At 43.1% G+C, this 20,351-nt stretch overlaps 1 protein-coding gene and 1 pseudogene across 2 annotated transcripts in view; one reads left to right on the top strand and one right to left on the bottom strand.

Annotated features, from left to right (window-relative positions):
- Positions 1–20,351, bottom strand: part of FSTL4 (follistatin like 4) — a 524,276-nt gene that overhangs the window by 313,712 nt on the left and 190,213 nt on the right. The gene's annotated exons all lie outside the window — the stretch shown is intronic.
- Positions 2,108–2,649, top strand: LOC130490418 (U1 small nuclear ribonucleoprotein C-like; annotated as a pseudogene).

Raw genomic sequence — 20,351 nt, 5'->3', positions numbered from 1 at the left:
ATAGTTACAGAAATGTGAGGAAAATGGTAACATACTTATTTTTCCCCTTTGCTTCTTTCTGTAAGTTTATTGATGTAGGAAAATTTAGCCAACCACTAGTTCAAAAACAATGATTCTATGGCACTTAAGTCCCTTCCCAAGCCCCGCTCTCCTCAGGCTTTGCCCCCCAAACTTCCTGCCGGTGGTGAAGAGGGATCTGGCAACCCTAGTAGGGGTGCCACCTCTGCACAGAAGCTGATATTCTTTGAGGTGCAGAATCTTAGACAAGGCTGGCAGATTTGATGCCTGATGTTGGAATGTGCTTGGTTTGTAGATTTGTGAATAAAATAAATACACCTTGCATGTTGCTGCTTCACTTATGGCAATATCAGTCAACTGTTTTGTCTGTTATTCTTAGCATTTTTCACTTCCTCAATTGATTGTAATGTCTCCTTATGTGCCAGTTGTGTCCATTGTTGCAAAATTAATTAAAATGCATGTGAAAATCCCAAGCGGTCTGCAAAGGACTCTCCTATGAATGCAACATTTCCAAACCAATCAATATTTTGCCATTCCTATAGCCTCCAGCTCTTCTTGCATCCCAGTTTGCAACCCAGGCATCAACTCATCATCCTGAGTCTTGTATTTAACAAAGGAATGATCAGCAAGAAATGGTGTAAACTGGTGGGGGGGAGCTACTTAATCCTCAAACCGTGAAAAAGGGGGAATTAATATTGATGCCTATTTTTTTCTGTCCGATTTGGTCTGCAAGATGTACATGTTTAGCAGCCATAATTTTGTTCTTCAGGTTGAAACACCTCATTCAAAGTTCTAAATACACCTGCAAAATCCTTTTACATTCCTATTTGCCTTCTAAGTATATGTCTCCTTCCTTCATCCCCAACACTGTGGACACCTGCCTTTGGCCTGCTTCTTCTATTGCCTCTTCTACATTGGTGTTTCTCTTGAATTTAAAATTCTTCCAAACCATCACAAATCCCATACATTATTTATAGAACCCACCACAGTCATATGTGGCACACGTATTAGAGTTAGGCCTGTTCTACATGGCATTTTTTTCCTTTTGAAACCTGTTGTTGCTGTGGCTACCTCATGGTGGGTTTTCCCACATTTCCCCTCCCCTATTCTCCAAGGTGGACAGTGAGCACACCATTGGTGGGCTTTTTCCATGATTTTTTAACCAGTAATTTATATATGGTTGCCAGGTCTATCTGTAAGCACAGATGCCCTGATCTGGATGGCCTAGGATAGCCTGATCTTACTAGTTCTTGCCTGCTAAGCAGAGTCAGGCTGGGTTAGTATTTGGATGGGAGACCACCAAGGAAGTTTAGGGTTGCTACACAGAGGCAGGCAACGGCATACCACATCTGAGCATCTCTTGCCTTGAAAACCCTATGGGGTCACCATAAGTTGGCTGTGACTTGATGGCACTTTCCACCACTATCTGTAAGCACTAACCCTATCTCTAAACTTTCACTGTTTTAGCTTGCTTTTCACACAAGACAGACTGAGGAGAGGTATTCAAAGTCTCTTGAGACAGGTTTTCTTCCAAATAACATTTTAGAGATGCATACCCTGTCTCCTTCGTTCCCTGTTTTAGCTTGCTAACACACAAGTTAGACTCTAAGACAGGATCCCTCCAGTTTTTCTCTCTGAAGGCTCAGCCCCTATCTGTCCTGAGCTGACAGTGTAGATTTTCTCTCTTACTCCCCTAGGGTTGCCAACCTCCAGGTACTAGCTGGAGATCTCCTACTATTACAACTGATCTCCAGCCGATAGTGATCAGTTCACCAGGAGAAAACGACCGCTTTGCCTCCCCAAACTCCACCCTCCTCAGGCTCTGCCCCCAAAATCTCCAGGTAGTTCCCAACAGAGCTGGCAACCCTACACTCCCCCCTCCCATCTGGTTCTTCAGTCATGATTGGCTGTTAGCTGCTCTGCCCACACAGCAAACAGGAATGCAGGCGATTGGTGACAGTCAGAAAGGTGCAGAACCTCTCCCCATCCATCACAGATGGGAGAAATCTGAACTTTCCCACCCATACAGCAGCCATCCAGGCTTTGTTACCATTTGTCTCAAAACGTCCCAGCAAAATTTCCGGGAGAAGTGCGTGCTGCCGGGAGAACATTGTCCAAGACCAACATGCCCAAGTTTTATTGTGATTACTGTGATACTTACCTCACCCATGACTCCATCTGTGAGAAAAACCCATTGTAGCAGCAGGAAGCACAAAGAGAATGTGAAAGACTACTATCAAAAATGGATGGAAGAACAGGCACAGAGCCAGATTGATAAAACAACGGCTGCATTTCAACAAGAGAAAATCCCACCCACTCCATTTTCCGCTCCACCTCCAGGAGGCGCTATGATACCACCACCACCCAAATACCCCTGGTCCTCCACTGGTATGATGCCAGTACCCCATATGGGTGGACCTCCAATGATGCCAATGATGGGTCCCCCTCCCCCAGGAAAGATGCCAGTTGGACCTGCTCCAGGAATGAGACCACCTATGGGAGGACACATGCCAATGATGCCAGGGCCTCCAATGATGAGACCTCCATCCAGACCCATGATGGTGCCAACCAGACCAGGAATGGCTCGTCCAGACAGATAAAGTGGAGGGGGAAACACCATGCCTCCTTCTTTATTTTATGCATGCTCTTCTGGACAGAGGCTTGGGAGTTGCATTGTCCATCATACCACAAAACATTTTTTTCCAGTCTTCAGGGTCAACGTTTATGTGTAGGGAGGGAAACGGGGACAAGTAGGAGAACTCAACTAATGCTTTGCAACAGATTTCAAATAAATTTGTGTGAATTGCTAGAATAAAATGTAAAAAAAAAAAAAAACACTTCCCAGCAAAGCAGGTTTGGGAACGATCATAACCATAAAGTAATGTGGATGCACCATTATGCTGGTGGGAAGCAGGAAATTACTTGATTCCCAAAAGCATCAAACCTGTGGCAAATAACCTGGAAAAGGTCTTAGATTAGATCTGGGGAGGTCCAGGTTCAAATCCCCACTTTGCTATGGAGCTCGTTGGGCCAATCATTTTATTTCCGTCTAACCCGCCTTGCAGGATGGGGTGAAGGTAAAAATGGCAAGGCCCTGCAGATGACCATTTACCCTGTGAAAACTTATCACAGATGGCATACTGTCATGTGCAGAATAAGTTTATACCTTTAGTCATCCTCTCTGTGTGGAAAACTTTATCAGGCTTCTGCATTCAGATATTCGGTAAAGTTCACCTAACTGTATAAACAGGCAGTCTAGGTGACCACCTCCTTAAGTCACTCTATGCCCAGTCAGCCCTTAGTAAATAGTCATCAGTATTCATCCAATACTAATTTTATCAGAAGGCAAATGTTCATTCGTGAATCATCTCTTCGTGTTCATGAAGAGATTATTCAAAGAAGTGCCTCTGCTGATGTATACTATCAGTTAGGGATTATATAACAACAGAGCCAAATCAAACATTCAATTCAAACATTACTATTTTAAAATCAGGTATGAAATCCCATTTATGAATATTTCCCATCTCAGAAGCCCTGCCTGTGGGATATTAGTTTATGAAGGAGAAGGTTCTGACCTAGCCTTGATGGCCAACTTCTTCTACAATGGACAGATTGTCTAATAAGGGCAGTACCATTTGTTTAATGGTTACAGTGTTGGATTAGGGTTTGTGAGACCCAGATTTGAAAGCCTGCTCTGCCATGGATGCCCCCTTGATGAATTTGGGCCAGTAGCTATCTCTCAATTGAACCTATTTCATAGGATTGTGACTGTGTCCATTGAATGGAGGATGGGAGATCAATATTGTAAGCCACCTGAGGTCTCCATTGGGGGGAAAGTAGGGTATACATTTCTAAAGTGGGCTATAAGTATCTAAATCAATAAATAGATTTTAGACAAATTACTCCTCAATTCAAGGGTTGTACCAATGTAGAAAGTAAATAAGAATTTGTCTTTTTATTTTAAAAAAGTTAGTTAATTTTCTAATATCTTACCAGCTAAGATTAATTTTTTCGTATCTTTATATTTAAATAGATGGTATAATAATTGGTTGTCTCCTGCCTGCATTTCCAGCTTTTCCTCTTCTGTCCAACATTGTGAAACAATAGAGGAACACATAAATGGAAGAGAATCACATATTATCTGTATTTTGCTGGACCCATCAGCAACTTTTATACTTCTTCTGCCATTGGATCTTGCAGTTTTTCCATTGTCAGCACTTTAATCTGGGCAAGAATAAAGAGCCACACCAGATGTGATTCAGTACTGCGATACTCCAAATCATTTTTTTTAAAAGCTCCTTCTTAAACAGCACAATCAATATCACAATGAAGTGATGCTATTTTAAAGAAAACTGCTCAGCAGAGGCCTCAAATGTATTTTGGTATTCTCTAAAGAGGGAAATAAATTCAAAGTCTTGAAAGCAACCATCTTGAGTAGAGCCAAATGTATTGCCTCTCCTTATGGAGAGTCTGGTCATTTATACTGGACAAGATGAGAACATCACCATTTTGGGTACTTGGACCAGTCTTTGTGACAAGATGGGGACATCAGAACTCCAGTGCAAGACAATTTGGAGTTAATAGAAGTCTGATATGCTCCCTTGACCTTTTTAGTATTCTGCAATTACACGGGTGGGATCATTCATCCTCTTTTCAATATGTTCTGCAGGGCTTAGTAGAAGCAGTGGAATGGTACACTCATTCTCTCATACACATATGTGAAAGAAAAAGCACAATTTAATGGGGTATTTCATATCTATACCTATCTATACCTATCTATATTGAGAGAGAGAGAGAGAGAGAGAGAGAGAAAGAGAGAGAGAGAGAGAGAGAGAGAGAGAGAGAGAGAGAGAGAGAGAGAGAGAGAGAGAGATGTTGAAGTGATTGCTGAGATAATCATGGTATGTAAAAAGCTCCCACAAATCTCTTATTATATTGTCTAATGTTGTTGTAAAATACATTAAGAGACTTGAGTAGAAAGAACGTGGATACCATGAATACAAATGCAATTTGTATGACTCTGGAGGCATCCTTCAAGACACTTACTATTAACAGTGATATTTAAGGAGGGGGAAAACCCACCAAGGTTACCTTTCAGTGGGGGGAACAGGAAGGCAGGGAAGAACATTTCAGGTTCCTAGAAACCCCTATCATCAAGCTGGACAATTGCATAAGAATGATTTTAGAGGTAGAGTGAGTGTCATGGAACGGGGGCCTGCTGCCCCATTCTGGACTTCAGCCACCACACCGGCCTCCCCAAGAGCCCGAAACCAACCTACCTCTCTTCCCCAGAGGCCCAGCAATAGGTGTGACAGGCGAGCAATGGGGAAGGAGAGCCACCAGGGAAAGCTGCAGTTGCTGCCCCTTTCCATGCCTGCCAGCAGGGAGACAGGCAAAGACATGTGGCGGGGAACGCCAGGCCGGGGAACATGCCCACCACTGGCCTGCTGGGAGGCAGGCGGGGCCACCTGACAGGAGAGGTCTGCACAGCAAACACGCCTGACACCGGCCAGCTAAGAGCCAGATGAGCGTGGGCGGGGCACGCCCACACACTTGTGCAAGGCAGACACAGAGGATTGGCCTTCCAGGAGGGCTTAATATGGACTTCTGCGGGGCAGAGCAAGGGGTGGGCCAGGGGTAGAGTCCTCCCACCACACTCCCTATTTAAGGCAGAGAGGGAATGGAGGCTGGGGAGGAAGGAGCCAAGGGCAACTTGGTCCCAGGATGGCCTACAACCCTGCCATCCCCAAGGGTAGGGCTGCCAACTGCCAGGTAGTAGCAGGAGATCTCCAGCCAATAGAGATCAAATTACCTGGAGAAAAATGGCTGCTTTGGCAATTGAACTCTATGACATCGAAGTCCCTCCCCTCCCCAAACCCCGCCCTCCTTAGGCTCTGCCTCAAATCCCCCTCAAATCTCCCGCCGGTGGTGAAGAGGGACCTGGCAACCCTAACCGAGGGAGAGGACAGCTCTGACTCTCCCTCGGACTGGTCTGAGGCCGAGGAGGCCCCTCCTGTCAGACCGCAGAGCAGGGAGGACGGGGCACTGCAGACAGGGGCAGAGTCACCACTTCACAGTGAGGCATGCTGCCATTTAATGGGGTATTTTATATCTATACCTATCTATACACAGAGAGAGAGAGAGACAGAGACACACAGAGAGATGACAGTCTTCTTGATTCACAAGAAAGGGTGACAAATGGAAATGGAAGTCTGCCCTGGCTGGTAATGTGTATCCTGTTGCAATTCCATGGTTTATACCATAGAAACAAAGAAACATAGAGCTAGAAGGATCCAAAGGGTCATCTAGTCCAAACCTCTGCACAATGCAGAAAATTCACAGCTATTCCCCGCTCCCCCACCGACTCCTGCTTTATGCCCAGAGGAAGGCAAAAAACCTCCAGGATCGCTGGGCCAATCTGGCCTGCTGGAAAATGCCTTCCTGATAACAAAGGGGCAATCAGCACTACCCTGGGCATATAAGAAAGGACTACAATAACCAAGCACTGGCTCATTCCATCCTGCCCTCCCTCTCATGGTCTTAGGGCTGTTGAAAAAAAACAACGGTAAAATTCAGATTCGGCAAAATTTGGCCCGTTTTGATTCGGGAAATGCCGAAGTCTGAACTCCCCTGATTCGGATCTGTGGAATTCGGCTCAAGATTTGGAGTTCGGGGGGGAATTCGGCCGTTTAAAACCATTAAAACCACATTTGTGCCTTTCCACGACTCCGGGGAGGCATGTTTGGAGGTAGAGGTCCCAAACTTTCAGCGTAGCTTGAGGGGACCCTTTTTGCAAGAACCCCCAAGTTTTGTGACGATTGGAGCAGGGGGTCCCGAGTTATGGGGCCCGGAAGTGCCCCCCATCTGCCCATTGCAATAAAGCCATTACAAACACATTTGTAGCTTTCCGTGGCTTGGGGGGGGGGCTTTTTGGAGGTAGAGGTCCCAAACTTTCACTGTAGCTTGAGGGGACCCTTCTTGCATGAACCCCCAAGTTTGGTGACAATTGGGTAAAGGGCTCCGGAGTTATGGGGCCTGGAAGGGGTCCCCCCATCCTTAATGTGCATCTTTATTCCATTCCCTCATTGGAATAAAGCCATAAAGCACAGTCGCAGCTTTCCATGGCTCTGTGGTGGGGCATTTTTGGAGGTAGAGGTCCCAAAATTTCAGTGTAGCTTGAGGGGACCCTTCTTGCAAGAACCCCCACGTTTTGTGATTGGGTCATGGGGTCCAAAATTATGGGGACCGGAAGGGGTCCCCCCATCCTTGATGTGCATCTTTATTCCATTCCCTCATTGGAATAAAGCATAAAGGTCCCCCCACTCTCAAACCAGTATGGCTCGGCCCCAAATGGGAAATAACCAAGGAGGAGGAGGCGCGGGTGCTGAGCGGTGCCGGGGAGAGACTCAAGCAAGCCGCACCGTCACACTCAACCCCAGGCTAGGGGCAAAAAACAAAAGCAGAGCACAGCACACACTCCCACAGAGGCGAGCGGGCACCCCCCAGGCAGAACAGGCGAAGGCCTCCCCTCAAACCAGTATAGCTCAGCTCAACCCCAAACAGGAAAAAAACCGAGGAGGTGCGATTGCCGAGCGGAGAGAGACTCGCTAGCAGCCACACAGACTCAACTTTAAACTTTAAAACTTTAAAAGCAGCACACTCCCACAGAGGCGAACGGGCACACCCCCCTCGGCAGAACAGGTGAAGCACCCCCCTCAAACCAGTACGGCTCGGCTCAACCCCAAATGGGAAAAAAACCAAGGAGGAGGAGGCGCGGTTGCCGAGCGGAGAGAGTCTCGCTAGCCGCCGAACAGACTTAACTTTGAACTTTAAAACTTTAAAAGCAGAACACACTCCCGCAGAGGCGAGCAGGCACACACCCCTTGGCAGAATGGGTGAAAGCCCCCTTTGGCTTCCCCACCCACCCACAGAAACTGCTCCCCCCATACACACACAGACTCTGCTTTCCCCCCCACACACACACACAGGAGAAAAGGTATAGAGAAAAAAACCCAAAATCAAACTGTGTGGATGTCTTCCAGCAGGAGCACGGAGGAGAAGTAAATCCAATCCTATTCCGGTAAGCACCAGCAGCTCGACCCAGTCAGGAATCGGATCTCAGCAGCACCGCCACGAAATTGGAAGGCAATGACAGTCGGGACAGGAGGGGAGGGATGGGAGTTTTTAAACTCTTCTTCTGGCCATTTCAAAAGTGAGAATCCCTGCTCTGATTGGCCAGGAGAAGACCCAGATTGGCCACCATTGGCCGCGGAGAATGCTGCTTACTAACTGACAGTTTTGCTGCTGATTCTGAACCCCCGAATTTGCCGAATTTATTTGGCATGCCCCGAACTCACTGAATTTGGCTAGCTGTTTTTCCACCTTTTTTTTGAATTTGGTTCCATCCGACCTGAAAACCGCTGAATCGGGGGAAATTCGGCTGTTTTTCGGTTCGGGATGAACCGAATCGACAGCCCTACATGGTCTGCCTAAGATCATAGAATCAGCATTGCTGACAGATGGCCATCTAGCTTCTGCTTTAAAAAAAACTCCAAAAAAGGAGAGCCCACCACCTTGCGAAGAAGCCTGTTCCATGGGAGAACTGCTCTAACAGCCCATTCCTGAGCTGACGGCATGCGGAGTCAGCGGGGAAGAGGCGCAGTGGCGCTGCTTCCTAAGCCAACTCACACACGCTGCGGGAAAGAAAAAAGGCTTTTCAAGGCTTTTGTTTTGTTTTGTTTTCAACGGGGCTAAAAGCCCCATTGAAAACAGCGAGGCTGCGCCTGCTCAAAAGCAGGCACAGCAACGCCGTTCCCGCCGGTGGTGGCCAGGGCTGAAATGAGATAGGAAGCCGCCTAAGCGGCAGCTCTTTCCCCAGCCTGCCCCCGATGGGGCCCCCATGCACCAGCACGACCTCTCTACACCGTGACCTGCGCCACAAAGAGGTGGAGGGGCAAGGCACGGTCCCGCAGCGCTCGGCCACCGGCGGGACTGGCCTCCCCGCCAGCATAAGTGAATTTCCTGCATTGTTCAGGGGGTTGGAGTAGATGACCCTGGTGGTCCCTTCCAGCTCTATGATTCTATGATTCTAGCCAGGCACACAATCCTAAACACACAATACTCAGGATACTAGATGGGAAACTTCAACAGTTCACCCTCTCCTACAAACTGCTGCTTGTCATGCTTTTTTGGGGGGGAGGGGGACTTGGTATCCTTCTGTGCCATTGCAACTTCCGATCTACACTGTAACTATGATATTTTTTTCATCTCAGCACTTGATTTCCATTCATAGCTTGTCTCACTTTAAAGTATGGTTGCTGAAACTCAATATATTTTGGCTTTGATCTCAAGATTGTTAATACACAGATAATGTACAGTAATGAATAAGTGAGACTCAGAAGCTCTGTTCACATGTTACATTGAATACATCCTACCTGTGCATGAGTACATCTGTTTGCAAGAAAGATCTAACTAATGTTCCCTTTACAAATGAAGCCAGGGACGAGTACCTGAGTAAATGTGGGAGTTGCATCACATGTTCAGCTGTAAATGTGTTAACTATAACATGAGAATTACTCAGTGCACAGTCAGTGAACAATGTACACTGTACATGTATTGTGCACACATTCACTGTAACTTATGAACAGGGTTTGAGTTGCCTGTCAAATACCTTCATCTCCTCATTTAGGTCAAGCTAAAGATAAAACACTGACCATCAAACTTTTGGATGAAATATAATAGGAGGTAGGAATGACATTATTTAAAATATATTCCAGCAAATATCAGATTGAAAAGATACCCGAGGTGTATTCAACTATACAGCTGAGTTTTACCTGATTGCAATCTGCATCCAAGCAATTTAGCTTTCAGGCACTGAACAAATATCAAACTAAGTGTAGATAATCTATCCCTCAGGCAGGCTCTGCTAGCATTCTACTAAAATTAACTTTTCAGTTACTGATAGAATCTCTTACTGTTTGGAAATCTACCTGCTTGGCATTTTCCAAACAGATGTCCAAAACATACAGAAGCAATCCTTGTCAATACCAATGTCATCATGTGATTGGAAGGGTCTTGGGAAATCAGCCAGCAACCATTTCTCTGGCTAACAGGCAATCTAACTTGTAACCTGATCAGTTCATTTTGCCATCACCTGACATTTTACAGACAGCCTGTTTCTTTCCACTGACATGGAATGCTTGTATTTCCTGTATTTTCTTATTGCTGTTTTGCAAGCTGATACCTTTCACAAAGTAGACAAGGTCAATTTCATTTCAGATGAGAGAAGATCATTTCAGTGACAGTGAAATACTGCTACATCAGTCTCTGCTGACAAACCCATGATCTCCATGATGATCTTTGTTCAATAGCCTATAAATTCTGGTCAACAGGATCATCCCTAGGTGCTTTGATGCCTTAGAATGGTAAATAGCAGCTTTTGGCCCCCTTCCCACATTACATCCATGAGTTCCACTTCCTGGTTCTTATACGCATTATTACAGATGGGAATTCAATTTACTTCCTTCTTCCTGCATTTTACAATGAGCTCTAGCAGTATAGATCTGATTGGCTGGATGAAGAAGAGTTGGTTTTTATATGCTGACATTCTCTACCACTTAAAGAAGAATCAAACTGGGTTACAATCACCTTCCCTTACCCTGCCCACAACAGACACCCTGTGAGGCAGGTGGGGCTGAAAGAGCTCTAAGAGAACAGTGACTGGCCCAAGGTCACCCAGCTGGCTTCATGTGTAGGTGTGGGGAAACCAACCTGGTTCACCAGATTAGAGTCTGCCACTCATGTGGAGGAGTGGGGAATCAAATCCGGTTCTCCAGATTAGAGTCCACCACTCCAAACTACTGCTCTTAACCACTACACCACGTTGAGTGCTCACACACTAACTCTTCATGACCGGTATATAGTCAGCATCTATATATCTATCCTTGTCCATCCAAGTATTGCATTAACCATTGTGTTTTATTGTTGTGTCACCATTTATTAACAGTACCACCTCATCCTTCAATCCTGCATTGCTCTGGATAGTTAAAAGATGTGTACTAAGACACAATGGAAAATGAAGTCCCATTGACCAACAATTGCAGAAACAATGCTGCCCCTTAGAAAATGTTGTTCTTGATTGGATCTGAGAAGCAAGACAAATGGCAGGATCAGGTCAAGAGAGGAAGGAACAAATAAGGCTGAAAGATAACGTAGAGCCTGAGCCCAAGTATTATGGCATTATAGACAATGACTAAACTTGCCTCCCAGCAACTTACATTGGCTTCTTATCAAAAGCTATGTTGCTTAGTTACTGAGACCAACAAGGAATTTATAAAAGAATTTTAGCTGTTGCCTCTCATAAGAGCTGGATCAGACCAATGGTCCATCTAGACCCTTCTTCTGTCTAGTCCTGTTTCATATCAATGAGATGTCCCTGGTAAGCCTCCACATAGAGAATGTAGGCTAAAGCTTCCCCCCTTGTTATTGCCCACCCATAACTGATATCAAAACATTACTATGCATGAGCTGGCATGGTGTAGTGGTTGCAGCATCAGACTAGGATCTGGGAGACCTGGTTTTGAACCTCCTCACTACTATGGGCCAGTCACTCTTTCTTAGCCTAATTACCTCACAGGTTTTTTGTTGTGAGAATGAAATGGAGGAGGAAAGATATTGTGTGGCAAGCCTATTTTTCCTGCTAAGTGTACATACATAGCCTCTTGTGATATAGGTTTGTTTTAAACCATAAACCTTCCCCTCAGTTACCAGGGGCTCTAATGGTAGCGAGTGTATCGGCTTTGGGTTCACATGTGGTACCCAAGTAGTTTAAGTAGATCACTGAGGCAGGATTAGAACTGAAACAACGAAGATTTATTTACAAGATAGTTTCAAAGAATAGAACAGCAGCACAGGTCTCCAGGCTGACAAAGGAGAAACCTATCGGAGGCACTTAACATTGTATCAGTTATGGCTTTAGAGAGTAGTTTGGATTTTCTTTTAACACTTTCAGACCCAAACAGACTGTTACTGATTAGCCACTAGGTAGGATCCTCTCATACACACTCAGAATTTCACCCACACCAGCCTGCCCTTTCCCAAGAGTCAGACTAAAAAGTACAAGGACTGCTCATCACCAGAGGCAGACCTATTAAACACGATGCTCTATTCTGTCCTTGAGATAGAGCTCAACCACTCTGCCGTACAAGCAGGCAAAGCTTCCCCTCACACTGTCTTTTTCCTGTGCCAGACCTGAGCTATCACTGCTCTCTATCTGAAGCAGATCTGAACTAACTCTTTCTGTGCTTCCCTCCAACATCCCATTCCCCTTCTGAAAGGTGATTGGTTATTGGAACAGCACTTCTAGGGGCTCCTCTGAGTGGCTGTTTCTCCCTTCAGGGGCAGGACAGCCTCCTGTCCATCACATATTGTAAGATGCTTTCAGTCCCCATTGGACAGAGAAAAGGGGTATCAATATCTAAATAAACAATTACTAAATTGAATAAACAATGTTAAAGCTTCCTTTCCACCCAACTTAGAGTCCCTAAGGCACGAAACAATACAAACATTAAAACAAGATTAAAAACATACATAAATACATAAAACAAGTTTAAAATAATTAAATGAGAACACACAAAAATACACAAAGAGGAGGAAGGGTCAGTGAGAATCAGTGAGGCAATGTCAGACAAACCAGAAGTCTTTACTTGCTGGCCAGGATAGAATCCATCATGGCCAGCAGCAACTGATGGTTCTATTCTCCATTAATATCTGTAATTTCCTTTGAAAACCATCTAAGCTAGTGGCTATCTCTACATCCTGTGGCAAAGAGTTCCATAAATTAATTACACATTGTGTGTAGTCTGTACATTTTTTCTATATACATTCTTTAGTACATGCAGAATGTACTGACCACTACATTCCATTCTGGTTCTCTATTCGTTTTTTCTACACCATGCATAATTTTAATAAATCTTGTCATACACGGGCTCCCACCATCTTTCCTCTAAACTACAAAGCCCAGAACTCTTAGCCTTTCCCTTGAGGGAAGTTGTTCCAATCCCTTAATCGTTTTAGTTATATTTTTTGTACCTATTTCAGTTCTACATTACCTTTTCCTCCCAAAATGGGACAACCAGAATTGTACACAGCAGTACAAATGTGACAGCATCATAGAGCTATAGAAAGGCATTACAATACTGGCCATTTTATTTTCAGTCTCTATCATAATAATCTGTAGCACTGAATTTGTCTTTTTGAATGATCCCAGATACAAAGCTGGCATATGCCTAGAGCTCTCCACCAAAAGATGCCTTTCCTAGTCAATTGCCATTGGTTCAGAACCCATTGGTATGTTTGCAAATTTAGGATTTTGGCCCTATTGTCCATTATTTATACTTACGTACATTGGATGTCATTTGCACCCAGATGCTCACCCACCCAGTTTGAGAAGAAGCTCTTCAAAATCTGCTTTGGTTTATAGCATTCTAGTGTAATTTGGTGTAATCTGCAAGTGTGGCCATTTGCAGACAGGTCCCTAGAGGTCACCACTTCTGACTTCCCTCTATTGTAAGAGCTGTTCAGTAGCTCCTGCCATCTGCCTTCTATCATTTAACCAGTTATTAAACGACAAGAGTCCCTTTCTTCTTATCCTATAACTGCTAAGTTTCAGGAAGAGTCATTGATTAATGAATAATGGGCCAATTTACATATTGCAGAGGATGCTGGTTGTGTTAGGATCCCCGCCCTGTGTCCTCTGAAACAATCACATGTACATTGCAGGTTCCCCTCAATTGCCCTAAGTGCTGTGCCTGATTAGTATCACAAACATGACATATATGGAGAATGGGCTTAAGGGGTTTAAGTAGTAGCTCGCTACTATTGCCCCTTACCGGTCTCCTCCGTCCCGCCCCCTTTCCTGAGCGAGCAATTGCCGCTTCCGGTCTCCCATCCTGCCCCCTTTCCTGCGCGAGCAATTGGTTGAGACGATGGTATACCGGAACACTGGTGTTCCAAGAAAAAAAAAGGGGGAGAATCGCCCTTTGATTGGATAACTCCTCAGCCAATCCCTGGGCGATGTCACTCCCCTGCTATCCCACATTGCGAACTATCCCACATTATATGGTTGGTTCAAATGCACGGGGAGCCTCCAGCAGCTACTTGTTTCAGACTTATAGTGGAATGGGCTGGGTCATGCGTTTGATTATCCAGTCTTAAATATTGTGGGATTAAAATATTGTGAGATAACAGAGGAGCGAACCAGGAACATTCTGCCCATGCGTTAATCCCCTAAGGGCCAAAACGCATGGTCGCTTTATCCTCCTTTAATCCCTGTTTTAGCCAGGATCGAATGCACATTAGGCGAAACGGAAGTGTTCAATCCTGGCTGAAACAGGGATTAAAGGAGGATAAAGCGACCGTGCGTTTTGGCCCTAAGTCTCCCCCCCCCCCCGACATTTTCCTGACCAGAAATAATCCTGGGGATACACTATTTGGGCCACTGGGGAAATTCATGTGTACACATGTGGCTTTCCCTAACAGAACTTTCAGGAAAACAGCATGGAGGCAAGCTCCTTCTACATGTGTGCCACACGTAGCACACACTAAGTGTCACCTGTTCCTGGCATGGTTTTTCCATAAGTTTTAGCACCCAGAAGTCAAGTCATTCCTCTTTCAGCCATCTTTGTTGCATGTCATTATGCTGCTTTGAACCATGCTTTGCCTATCAACCCTCATGCCTTAAGAACCACTTTTACTATATAACATCTTTTAAGTAAGTAGTTAGATAGCTAGATGTTATTTTCTTGTTGCCTGATGCCATAGACCTTGTAATTTGTATTTTATCTTTTTTTTGCTTATTTTCTATCAATAAAGCTTTTAAAGCTATTATTGGTGGGTTAATTGACCAAACCCAGAACTGCTCAGTCATGATGCCAGAAAAGAAACAGTGGTTCTGTTTCTACACATGGGAATTTAGGAGAGATCCCAATTTATCTGTGACTGTGACACAGGGTGCCAGATTCAACCTATGTTCTCTGTAATGTGAGAGTCTCCTCTTTATCAGAAGCTTCCTGGAAGTTGAAGTACATAAGTCAACTGGATGACTCTTATCTACATTAATTACAAAAGACTGATGAGGAAAGACTTCCCTTTTTAGAAGCCATGCTGACTCTTCCTTAGTAGGGCTTTTTCCTAACTTATGTACACTTGTACACAAACCCTGGCTTATATCACACCAAGTTTTTCAGAGTTAAAGAGTAATATAATGAAATGATGTCTTGTTGTACATGTGCTTCTTTCTGACTGGAAATTACTTACTTTGGCCAACATCTCTTGTATTTGAATATTGGTCCATAGTAGGAACCATAATATGCTGCACAAATCGCTATAGCTCTAGCAGAGCACTGGAAAGCCACAGCTGCAGCAAGTCTATACATCCAAGAGCTTCAAGGTGATGTTTGAGGGAGGATGGCTACAATTTTGTTTATTATTTATTTAAATATTTGCATCTTGTACTTCCACAAATGGTCAGAACAGAAAAAAATACATTAAAAGAAGAAACCATCGTAATTCAGATTTTAGCACTCTTATACCAGCAAACTGTCTTGTTAGAAGGCTCTTTGGAATTGCCAGGTCTTTAAAGGTATTCTGAAGGCCAAGATGGTTAGAATTTGGCATAGAGTTAGGATATGGAATCCTTTCCCCAGGGAGATTAATCTGTCCCCTTCTGTTGCCATTTCCCCCAGTGGGTGAAGACTTTTTATTTTTATTTTTTCTTTGTTTTGAATTTCCTCAATGAGTCCTCCTTTTAATTGTTTTAAATTGTTTGACTGATTAAATATAGTCATTGACCAGCATGACAGTAGAAAAAGCAATCACAATAGTACACAATAGTATAATTAGAGAGCTGTTTCACATTGCAACAACGATCTCCGTATTCTGGTAGCAATATAGCAAAACTTTGCCACTGTATGTGAGCTGGTGGGATTCTTGTCTTCAAGCAGACATTTTAAATTTTGCTTTGTATGTATTTTAGCTCTGGTTTTAATTATTTCAATGATGGATTTGGGAGCAGTCATATTGCTGCAAAAGAATATATGGTGAGGAACAACTATGGAATTAACCTAAGCATGTACCTGTACCAGAAGAGGCAGTTCCTCAGATATGTGTGTCCATGTCATGAAAGCTGACAATTCATGCTGCAGAATTCAACAATCACTTCAACTTCTTCTCCAAGAGGGACAGGTAAGATGTTCTGAGCAAGTTTTCTTGGCTAAGCTTGGCTTTCAGGGTCAAGATCACTAGACCCCAAACAGAGATGGAATCAATCATATTTTCTGTTGGATCTCTCATTTCCTTTAGATCAGAATGTGCCTTATTAAAAAAGTTAAAGGGTTTGTTGGCAAGATTGCCCGAGAAATTCTTGAGATCTTTGGGACTTGACAGAATAAGAGTTGTGTCTTTCCTAATGGTTGCTAAATTACCACCATCCTCATGTACTTGCCTAACAGGAATATTATAATATTTGCAATATTTACAAAGCATTCCATTTTGTCAGCTAAAGGAGTATTTGCCTTTAGCTGCACACATATTGAATACAAAATGAGAAAATGAGAGCAATATCCTTGCTATTTATAGGCAGACATACTGAGAAATTTGCTTAATACAATACCACCCATATAAATATATGGAAGCAACTTAGGCTGCAATGAAATTACTAGCACTAAGGAAATGATGGATAACATTGGTAACCCTTGTGGAATCAACTCTGCTAATAGCTCTAGTAAAGTTAACATACAAATATGATTTTTAAAATAAATTCTTGGCTTTACTCTGGATCCATTATGTTCTGTAACTTATTTATTTAAGATCATTATGGTAGTATAAATATGTTGTTTTTATTGCAAGAATCTCTTATAACTGCCCAGAAATGCTCTTTCACTGTTCACTTAGGGCATTTGAAATTTAATTTGAATTCATATTCAATTCATTTTGTTAGTTAATAATTCTATTTGTTTTCTTTAGTATAGTTAAACATGCTTGGTTTTTTTATTCTTTGTTTCCATTAGTCTTCTCATGTGCAGAACAGGCACAGAGAGACATTCACAGTGCATTCCTAAGGAGAGTTACTCCAGTCTAAGCCCATTGAAATGAATGGGCTTAGATTGGAGTAACTCTCCTTAGGAATGCACTGTCAGCATCATAAGAAAGTCAGACAGAGTTACACAATTCACGTAGGAGCTTGCATATCGAACCCCAAGAAGACAGCCACTAGATCATGTTCTTTCCTACATACATTCAACAATCCATTTCTTTTTCTTGTTTCAGGAAGTTGGAGTCTGTTCCTAATCAATTCTGTTTTGATCAAAGATAAATTTGAGGAGAGGAGGGACAGGAAGCAAGGGTCTGCAAAATTTCAGAATCTCATTGTGTAGATGCTCAGAAGCAAGCAAAGTCTTTTAAACCTTCCTACCCTGCTGCTAGGGCAACCATCATGTGGTGTGTAACATAAAACAACTGCAAGGGCTGAAGTTTCAAAAGGATACATCGACTTCTCTTCAAAGAGAAATAAAAAACACCCTCTTTTAAAAGAGAAAAAATAGAATATGAGGAAACAATGGCTGTATCTTTTTAAAAAGTGAATTTCATAAGGGGGGGAATCTCCTCCCCATAACAGCACTATTTTAAGGTCAAAAACAATCCTTTGAATTGGGACCAGGAAAAAATGGACAGCCCCTGCAGTTGACTGGGGCAACATGTAGTGGGTTCTAGTTAAACCCTCACAGCCACATTTTTGAATAAATCGGTTTCCAAACATTTTTCTAAGACAGTAATCTGATCTCAGACATGAATGATTGTGGACAGATTGGATCATTTTAGGAAAGATCTTAGCTATTAAGTCTGTCTAAACTGGTAAAAAAACACACACACAAACACACAAAACAACACTCCCATATACCTCTACAACCTGCTTTTCAGACAAGAGAGCTGGATCCAGAAATACCCATTTGGAGAATCAGCCCTCACAGGAGCCTATTCCCCTGTGGGGAAGAGAAAGCTGCTCAGAAAACTACTGGATCTTCATCCACACCAGCTTTTCTTACTCTATTTCCCTAAATCTGTCACCTCCATCGCAGACAGTATCAATTCATTGCCTGAGCAGTCTGATCTCAGGCTACATTGTTCTGCTGTTTTTATAGCACTATCATGGTACATGCCTATTTGCAGTGTCACGTAAACCAAAACAGGTCCCAAATCAGTGAGTTTCGAAAGTAGTTTGACAGTTGCACTTGGGATTGAGGGGAACAAACAGATGATGAATCTGAGCAGCCCCCTGCCTATCAGCTGCGATCACTCCCTGAGCAAGACAGCTAAAAAGGATGATTAAACTACACATGCTAACTGCAAATTATATAATGTTTGAGTTGGGTTGGGATGGGAATCTCTTTGGCTTGATGGGTGACAAGTCATAAAAACCTACAAAAGTGGCATCACATGCCTTGGACACTTATTTTGTAGATCAGAATCCAAAACATGTGATGGCACTTGGCAATTACTGTAGTTGGAAGTCAGCTGACCCTTTTTAAAAACAACCAGTGACACAAATATATGCTTCCCTCCGCAGCTCTAACTTTTGAAGACAGCATGTACCTTTCTTTTGCATATTTCAAGGGAATGGTCTGCTTTGTAACAGTGCATTTATGATCCAAGAGTAAGCTAATTTGTCATGATTCAGAGGATGATTATGAGTAGATATGCTTTAAAGCAACTCCCTAAGAATGCAAATGGCAATATTAATGGTCAGCAAAAGGGAGAATGTGGTCTTGATTTCATAATTCAACACCTCACTGTTCTGTATCCTTAAGAACTCCCCTGATATGGTTTTGCTTACAGACACATCAACATTTCCTTTGAGCAGGGAAACAGCATACAGTTCATTTTCATAAGGATAATACCATTACGGAACATATCCATGTATTTCATACAGTAGAGAAACTGAACTTGGCAGCCAATTGTTAGCACAGAAATAGCAGATGTTTAAGGGATTTCTTGAGTCTGTTCATTCCTTTGGAATAATTTGGCAAAAAGACAGTCCCAGATGAAGGTAAGACTGGGGTTTTCTGCCACATTTACATGTTTGGAAAATGGCCTAAAATGGCTTAGACTAGAATTGGTTATTTGTTCTCTCTTGAAGCCCAATAGATGGTGTTAGTCTTTCAAAAAAAATGATGGTTCTCCAAATGTGACTTGATTATTCACTGATTATAAAGCAATTACTATCCCTAGCTAATTTGGCTCATCAAATATACTCAAAGGAAGACTGAATTTGTGAATGAAAATACAGTCCTCCATTCTATTTGCAGAAGATTGGTGACTCATACTGGGCTTATACAACCAATATCATTGCATAACTGGATAGTAGTGGATAGTAGGTCACATTAAAGTAAGTGGAGATAAAAAAAATACCTTTCCTCTTGAAAAATTATACTTATTGCTCATTTCCCCCCAAAGGAATCTGTTTGTGATCACTTGGTGGATTTTTGTACTCCTCTAAGTCTTGAAGGAGTATCTTAAAAATATAACATCAGAAACCATAATTTTAAAGTTAGGAAGAAATTTTTTTTTTTGTCAGAAATAATGCTACAAGTTGAACTCTATCACCACTAGCACCACACCCACCTCCTCTGGCTGCCAGTGGGTAAAATTGTCTGTGTCCTAGTATGTTATATGTAATCTTTATTTCCAGATGATTGACCCTGGCAGATGGAGGAGCCATACTGTGGGATTCCCCCTGTGTAGTCTAGGGTTTTTCACCTTACCTCAGCACAGAGTAACTCCCACCAGAGTAATAGAAGAACCTACTGTAGATTAAGCTTCCAACTTAGTATTGATTGTGATGAATGAAAGATATACTGAGACTAGAAGAAACTGACTAAACACTGATACAATATATGTAATCAGGTCACTATCATAACATTTCAGAAATGATATGGCTTGACCATGTGCACATAGAACTGAATATTTTTCTTTGAAAAAGCCTATTATTAAATTTTGATATTGGGTATGCACAAATCTGTAGTCAGGTGAAACAGTGTGATAGCAAAGTTTGCAGATGACAACATATTACTCAGGAGATACAGAAGTCTTCATGATTCTGGAGCGCTGGCAGAAGTCCTGGATGTGGCCGCAGAATCACTGATGTGCCCATTGCACGGGCCAAGCAAGGGCCCCATGCAATGTGGGCAGGAGCCACCATGGCCACCAGAAGCCAGATGCCTGTGCCCTGGACCAGGGTGTGAGCAGTGGCAGAAACCTGCTCTTCTTTCCTTTTATAG

Source organism: Euleptes europaea, chromosome 1, assembly GCF_029931775.1.
Source record: "Euleptes europaea isolate rEulEur1 chromosome 1, rEulEur1.hap1, whole genome shotgun sequence".
NCBI classification, from domain to species: domain Eukaryota; kingdom Metazoa; phylum Chordata; class Lepidosauria; order Squamata; family Sphaerodactylidae; genus Euleptes; species Euleptes europaea.
The sequence above is the reverse complement of the archived record's forward strand: the minus strand, read 5'-3'. Positions and strand labels throughout refer to the sequence as shown.